The sequence below is a fragment of the Triticum urartu genome, chromosome 1 (assembly GCF_003073215.2).
Source record: "Triticum urartu cultivar G1812 chromosome 1, Tu2.1, whole genome shotgun sequence".
NCBI lineage: Eukaryota > Viridiplantae > Streptophyta > Magnoliopsida > Poales > Poaceae > Triticum > Triticum urartu.
The window spans coordinates 71,206,914-71,215,990 of NC_053022.1; positions in this window are offsets into that span (position 1 = coordinate 71,206,914).

Genomic DNA, 9,077 nt, shown 5'->3' on the forward strand with positions numbered 1-9,077 from the left:
CTACGACATAATTTGCGAAGACCTTTTGACTATGTTCAGGATAATTAAGTTCATCTTATGAACTCCCACTCAGATAGACATCCCTCTAGTCATCTAAGCGATTACATGATCCGATTCAACTAGGCCGTGTCCTATCATCACGTGAGACGGACTAGTCAACATCGGTGAACATCTTCATGTTGATCGTATCTTCTATACGACCCATGCTCGACCTTTCGGTCTTCTGTGTTCCGAGGCCATGTCTGTACATGCTAGGCTCGTCAAGTCAACCTAAGTGTTTCGCGTGTGTAAATCTGTCTTACACCCGTTGTATGTGAACGTTAGAGTCTAACACCCGATCATCACGTGGTGCTTTGAAACAACGAACTATCGCAACGGTGCACAGTTAAGGGGAACACTTTCTTGAAATTTTAATGAGGGATCATCTTATTTACTACCGTCGTTCTAAGAAAATAAGATGTATAAACATGATAAACATCACATGCAATCAAATAGTGACATGATATGGCCAATATCATATTGCTCCTTTTGATCTCCATCTTCGGGGCTCCATGATCATCATCGTCACCGGCATGACACCATGATCTCCATCATCATGATCTCCATCATCGTGTCTTCTTGAAGTTGTCTCGTCAACTATTACTTCTACTACTACAGCTAACGGTTAGCAATAAAGTAAAGTAATTACATGACGTTTATGTTGACACGCAGGTCATAAATAAATTAAGACAACTCCTATGGCTCCTGCCGGTTGTCATACTCATCGATATGCAAGTCGTGATTCCTATTACAAGAACATGATCAATCTCATACATCACATATATCATTCATCACATCCTTTTGGCCATATCACATCAGATAGCATACCCTGCAAAAACAAGTTAGACGTCCTCTAATTGTTATTTGCATGTTTTACGTGGCTACTATGGGTTTCTAGCAAGAACGTTTCTTACCTACGCAAAAACCACAACGTGATATGCCAATTGATATTTACCCTTCATAAGGACCCTTTTCATCGAATCCGATCCGACTAAAGTGGGAGAGACAGACACCCGCCAGCCACCTTATGCAACTAGTGCATGTTTGTCGGTGGAACCGGTCTCACGTAAGCGTACGTGTAAGGTTGGTCCGGGCCGCTTCATCCCACAATGCCGCCGAATCAAGATTGGACTAGTAACGGTAAGCATATTGAACAAAATCAATGCCCACAACTAATTTGTGTTCTACTCGTGCATAGAATCTACGCAATAGACCTAGCTCATGATGCCACTGTTAGGGAACGTAGCAGAAATTCAAAATTTTCCTACGTGTCACCAAGATCTATCTATGGAGAGACTAGCAACGAGGGGAAGGAGAGTGCATCTACATACCCTTGTAGATCGCTAAGCGGAAGCGTTCAAGAGAACGGGGTTGATGGAGTCGTACTCGTCGTGATCCAAATCACCGGAGATCCTAGTGCCGAACGGACGGCACCTCCGCGTTCAACACACGTACAGCCCGACGATGTCTCCCACGCCTTGATCCAGCAAGGAGAGAGGGAGAGGTTGAGGAAGACTCCATCCAACAGCAGCACAACGGCGTGGTGGTGGTGGAGGAGCGTGGCAATCCTGCAGGGCTTCGCCAAGCACCACGAGTGAGGAGGAAGGAGAGATGTAGGGCTGCACCAACGAGAGAGATCAAATCGCGTGTTATGAGCAGCCCAAACCTCAACTATATATAGGGGAAGGGGAGGGGCTGCGTCCCCTTTAGGGTTTCGACCCCTAGGGGTGGCGGCCAGCCTAGATCCCATCTAAGGGGGCGGCCAAGGGGGAGGGGGAGAGGGAGGCGCGCTAGGATGGGCCTTAGGGCCCATCTGCCCTAGGGTTTGCCCCCTTCTCCTCTCCCTTGCGCCTTGGGCCCTTGTGGGGGGGCGCACCAGCCCACCTGGGGCTGGTCCCCTTCCACACTTGGCCCATGAAGCCCTCCGGGGCTGCTGGCCCCACTTGGTGGACCCCCGGGACCCTCCCGGTGGTCCCGGTACGTTACCGATAAACCCCGAAACTTTTCCTGTGACCAAAATAGGACTTCCCATATATAAATCTTTACCTCCGGACCATTCCGGAACTCCTCGTGACGTCCGGGATCTCATCCGGGACTACGAACAACATTCGGTAACCACATACAAACTTCCTTTATAACCCTAGCGTCATCGAACCTTAAGTGTGTAGACCCTACGGGTTCGGGTGACATGCAGACATGACCGAGACGTTCTCCGGCCAATAACCAACAGCGGGATCTGGATACCCATGTTGGCTGCCACATGTTCCACGATGATCTCATCGGATGAACCACGATGTCAAGGACTTAATCAATCCCGTATACAATTCCCTTTGTCTAGCGGTATTGTACTTGCCCGAGATCCGATCGTCGGTATCCCGATACCTTGTTCAATCTCGTTACCGGCAAGTCTCTTTACTCGTTCTGTAACACATCATCCCATGATCAACTCCTTGATCACATTGTGCACATTATGATGATGTCCTACCGAGTGGGCCCAGAGATACCTCTCCGTCACACGGAGTGACAAATCCCAGTCTCGATTCGTGCCAACCCAACAGACACTTTCGGAGATACCCGTAGTGCACCTTTATAGTCACCCAGTTATGTTGTGACGTTTGGCACACCCAAAGCACTCCTACGGTATCCGAGAGTTGCACAATCTCATGGTCCAAGGAAATGATACTTGACATTAGAAAAGCTTTAGCATACGAACTACATGATCTTTGTGCTAGGCTTAGGATTGGATCTTTTCCATCACATCATTCTCCTAATGATGTGATCCCGTTATCAACGACATCCAATGTCCATGGTCAGGAAAACGTAACCATCTATTGATCAACGAGCTAGTCAACTAGAGGCTTACTAGGGACATGGTGTTGTCTATGTATCCACACATGTATCTGAGTTTCCTATCAATACAATTCTAGCATGGATAATAAACGATTATCATGAACAAGGAAATATAATAATAATCAATTTATTATTGCCTCTAGGGCATATTTCCAACAGTCTCCCACTTGCACTAGAGTCAATAATCTAGTTCACATCGATATGTGATTAACACTCAAGGTCACATCCCCATGTGACTAACACCCAAAGAGTTTACTAGAGTCGATAATATAGTTCACATTACCATGTGATTGACACTTGATGAGTTCTGGGTTTGATCATGTTATTCTTGTGAGAGAGGTTATAGTCAATGGGTCTGAACCTTTCAGATCCGTGTGTGCTTTACAAATCTCTATGTCATCTCCTAGATGCAGCTACCACGCTCTATTTGGAGCTATTCCAAATAACTGTTCTACTATACGAATCCAGTTTACTACTCAGAATAATCTGGATTAGTGTCAAAGTTTGCATCGGCGTATCCCTTTACGACGAACTCTTTTACCACTCCATAATCGAGAAAATTCCTTAGTCCACTAGTTACTAAGGATAACTTTGACCGCTGTCCTGTGATCCATTCTTGGATCACTATTGTACCCCTTGACTGACTCATGGCAAGGCACACTTCAGGTCCGTACACAGCATAGCATACTGTAGAGCCTATGTCTTAAGCATAGGGGACGACCTTCCTCCTTTCTCTCTATTCTGCCGTGGTCGAGCTTTAAGTCTTAACTTCATACCTTACAACTCAGGCAAGAACTCCTTCTTTGATTGATCCATCTTGAACACCTTCAAGATCACGTCAAGGTATGTGCTCATTTGAAAGTACTATTGAGCGTTTTGATCTATCCTCATAGATCTTGATGCTCAATGTTCAAGTAGCTTAATCCAGGCTTTCCATTGAAAAAAACTTTCCAAATAACCCTATATGCTTTCCAGAAATTCTACGTCATTTATGATCAACAATATGTCAACAACATATACTCATCAGAAATTCTATAGTGCTCCCACTCACTTCTTTGGAAATACAAGTTTCTCATAAACTTTGTATACACCAAAATCTTTGATCATCCCATCAAAGCATACATTCCAACTCCGAGATGCTTACTCCATTCCTTAGAAGGATTGCTGGAGCTTTGCATACTTATTAGCATCTTTCAGGATTGACAAAACCTTCCGGTTGTATCACATACAACCTTTCCTCAAGAAAATCATCGAGGAAACAATGTTTTGACATCCTATCTGCAAGATTTCATAAATAATGCAGTAATCGCTAATATAATTCCAACAGACTCTTATCATCGCTACGAGTGAGAAAGTCTCATCGTAGTCAACTCCTTGATCTTGTCAGAAAACATCTTAACGACAAGTCGAGCTTTCTTAATGGTGATACTTACCATCATTGTCCGTCTTCCTTTTAAAGTCCATCTGTACTCAACAGCCTTGTGACCATCGAGCTGTTCTGCCAAAGTCTACACTTTGTTTTCATATATGGATCCTCTCTCGGATTATATGGCCTCGAGCCATTTATCGGAATCCAGGCCCACCACCGCTTCTCCATAGCTCGCAGGTTCATTGTTGTCTAGCAACATGACTTCCAAGACAGGATTACGTACCACTCTGAAGTAGCACGCATCCTTGTCATCTCACGAGGTTTGGTAGTGACTTGATCCGAAGTTTCATGATCAATATCATAAGCTTCCACTTCAATTGGTGTAGGTGCCACAGGAACAACTCCTTGTGCCCTGCTATACACTAGTTGAAGTAACGGTTCAATAACCTCATCAAGTCTCCACCATCCTCCCACTCAATTCTTTCGAGAGAAACTTTTCCTCGAGAAAGGACCCGATTCTAGAAACAATCCCTTATTGCTTTTGGATCTGAGACAGGAGGTATACCCAACTGTTTTGGGTGTCCTATGAAGATGCATTTATCCTCTTTGGGTTCGAGCTTATTAGCCTGAAACTTTTTCACATAAGCGTCGCAGCCCCAAACTTTTAAGAAATGACAGCTTAGGTTTCTCTAAACCATAGTTCACACGGTGTTATCTCATCGGAATTACGTGGTGCCCCTTTTAAAGTGAATGTGGTTGTCTCTAATGCCTAACCCATAAACTATCGTGGCAATTCGATAAGAGACATCATGGTATGCATCATATCCAATAGGGTGCAGTTATGATGTTCGGACACACCATCACACTATGGTGTTCCAGGCTGTATTAGTTGTGAAACAATATCCACAATGTCTTAATTCTGTGCCAAACTCGTAATTAAGATATTCATCTCTATGATCATATCATAGATCTTCTATCCTCTTGTCACGACGATCTTTCAACTTCACCCTGAAATTTCTTGAACCTTTCAATAATTCAGACTCGTGATTCATCAAGTAAATATACTCAACATCTACTCAAATCATCTGTGAAGTAAGAACATAACGATATCCACTACATGCCTCAACACTCATTGGACTGCACACATCAAAATGTATTACTTCCAACAAGTTGCTTTCTAGTTCCATTTTACTGAAAACGAGGCTTTCAGTCATCTTGCCCATGTGGTATGATTTGCATGTCTCAAGTGATTCAAAATCAAGTGAGTCCAAACGGTCCATTTGCATGGAGTTTCTTTATGCATATACACCAATAGACATGGTTCGCATGTCTCAAACCTTTCAAAAATGAGTGAGTCCAAAGATCCATCAACATGGAGCTTCTTCATGCGTTTTATACCGATATGACTTACGTGGCAGTGCCACAAGTAGGTGGTACTATCTTATATCTTTTGGCATGAACATGTGTATCACTACGATCGAGATTCAATAAACCATTCATTTTAGGTGCAAGACCATTGAAGGTATTATTCAAATAAACAGAGTAACCATTATTCTCCTTAAATGAATAACCGTATTGCGATAGACTTAATCCAATCACGTCTATGCTCAACGCAAACACCAAATAACAATTATTTAGGTTTAACACCAATCTCGATGGTAGAGGGAGCGTGCGATGCTTGATCATATCAACATTGGAAACACTTCCAACACATATCGTTAGCTCTCCTTTAGCTAGTCTCCGTTTGTTCCGTAGCTTTTATTTTGAGTTACTAACACTTAGCAACCGAACCGGTATCTAATACCCTGGTGCTACTAGGAGTACTAGTAAAGTACACATCAACACAATGTATGTCCAATATACTTCTATCGACCTTGCCAGCCTTCTCATCTACCAAGTATCTAGGGTAATTCTGCTACAGTGGCTGTTTCCCTTATTACAGAAGCACTTAGTCTCGGGTTTGGGTAGAACCTTGGGTTTCTTCACTAGAGCAGCAGCTGAATTGCCTTTTCATGAAGTATCCCTTCTTGCCCTTGCCCTTCTTAAAACTAGTGGTTTCACCAACCATCAACAATTGATGCTCCTTCTTGACTTCTACTTTTGCGGTGTCAAACATCGCAAATATCTCAAGGATCATCATGTATGTCCCTGATGTATAGTTCATCACGAAGCTCTAGCAGCTTGGTGGTAATGACTTCGGAGAAACATCACTATCTCATCTGGAAGATCAACTCCCACTCGATTCAAATGATTGTTGTACTCAGACAATCTGAGCACAAGCTCAACAATTGAGCTTTTCTCCCTTACTTTGTAGGCTAAGAAAATCGTCGGAGGTCTTATACCTCTTGACGTGGGCACGAGCCCGAAATCCCAATTTCAGCCCTCGAAACATCTCATATGTTTCGCGACGTTTCAAAATGTCTTCAGTGCCTCAATTCCAAACCATTTAGCATTACGCACTGAACTATCATGTAGTCATCAAAACGTGTATGTCAGATGTTCGTAACATCCACAGACGACGTTCGAGGTTCAGCACACTGAGCGGTGCATTAAGGACATAAGCCTTCTATGAAGCAATGAGGACAATCCTCAGTTTTACGGACCTAGTCCGCATAATTGCTACTATCAACTTTCAACTAAATTTTCTCTAGGAACATATCTAAAGAGTAGAATTGAAGCGCGAGCTACGACATAATTTGCGAAGACCTTTTGACTATGTTCAGGATAATTAAGTTCATCTTATGAACTCCCACTCAGATAGACATCCCTCTAGTCATCTAAGCGATTACATGATCCGATTCAACTAGGCCGTGTCCTATCATCACGTGAGACGGACTAGTCAACATCGGTGAACATCTTCATGTTGATCGTATCTTCTATACGACCCATGCTCGACCTTTCGGTCTTCTGTGTTCCGAGGCCATGTCTGTACATGCTAGGCTCGTCAAGTCAACCTAAGTGTTTCGCGTGTGTAAATCTGTCTTACACCCGTTGTATGTGAACGTTAGAGTCTAACACCCGATCATCACGTGGTGCTTTGAAACAACGAACTATCGCAACGGTGCACAGTTAAGGGGAACACTTTCTTGAAATTTTAATGAGGGATCATCTTATTTACTACCGTCGTTCTAAGAAAATAAGATGTATAAACATGATAAACATCACATGCAATCAAATAGTGACATGATATGGCCAATATCATATTGCTCCTTTTGATCTCCATCTTCGGGGCTCCATGATCATCATCGTCACCGGCATGACACCATGATCTCCATCATCATGATCTCCATCATCGTGTCTTCTTGAAGTTGTCTCGTCAACTATTACTTCTACTACTACAGCTAACGGTTAGCAATAAAGTAAAGTAATTACATGACGTTTATGTTGACACGCAGGTCATAAATAAATTAAGACAACTCCTATGGCTCCTGCCGGTTGTCATACTCATCGATATGCAAGTCGTGATTCCTATTACAAGAACATGATCAATCTCATACATCACATATATCATTCATCACATCCTTTTGGCCATATCACAATCACATAGCATACCCTGCAAAAACAAGTTAGACGTCCTCTAATTGTTATTGCATGTTTTACGTGGCTACTATGGGTTTCTAGCAAGAACGTTTCTTACCTACACAAAAACCACAACGTGATATGCCAATTGCTATTTACCCTTCATAAGGACCCTTTTCATCGAATCCGATCCGACTAAAGTTAAGGCAAAAACTTGATGCACATAATGTATATAGTGGATAGTTTATGGACATAACTTAGGTGTGGCGGATGACTTTGGGCGCCCGCCACATCTAGCTTATTGCTATTTACATTGATTTGCCTCCAGATTAAAAATGTATCCGAGGCAGGAACAATACATGCCCGCCACTGTTGACTGATACACCACTAACGGGCATGGTGTGCGCTTCCCACTACTCATAGTTTTCATCACGCGGGCAATCTTGGAAGAGTTTACCGGTGGCGGGTGATCATTTCCGCCCGCCACTGCTCGATAAATACAAGTGACAGGCAAGAGGTGTCAGTCGTCACTGCTACTTCTCCAAAAATAGGAGTGATGAGTACTTGTCCACGCTGGCCACTAATATGAGGCCACTTATAAGCCTTTTCCCAGTAGTGCACCTGTGATGTGGCATGACAATTACTAAAAGCATGTATGCCATTCTGCATAGCACGGCAATTCCTCCTACTGTAGCATGGCAAGTTCTTGGACATGCATGGCACTCTCTCTATGTGTACCATAGCAATACATGGCAATCAATGCTAACGTGGTAATTCTCCTCTGCTGCAACTATACTTGGCCATGGGAAACCCGGCCCGGCCTGGCCTTGCCCACGACTGGGCCTTGGCCTAATTTGAGCCCAAATGCCAGGGCGGGCTGGGCTTGAGCTTGACACGTGTGTCTTTTAGCAAAGTGGCCCGGCCTGAGGCCCAACGGGCTTTTGCATTGTTGGGCTAGGCTTGGGCCTGAAATCAAGGCCTGAAGGCCGGGCTGGGCGCGGACCTAGGTTTTCTACTGCAGGCCTTTTTAGGCCTGGCACAAAGCTTGGCCCGGCCTGAGTTTTGGCCAGGTATAGCCGCAAGATGGTAATTTGTAAACATGTAAGCATGACTTTCCTCTTCTCTTTTAGCCTGTCTATTCTATCTGCTGACTACAGCATGTTAAATCTCTGAAATGCCAGACAATTTTCTCTGCTATAGTATGAAAAATTTTCTTCTATAGCATAACAATTATTTCTTCTTTAGCACAAAAATACAAAGGTGAACATGGGTGCACGCGCACCCATGTGAACAATATATT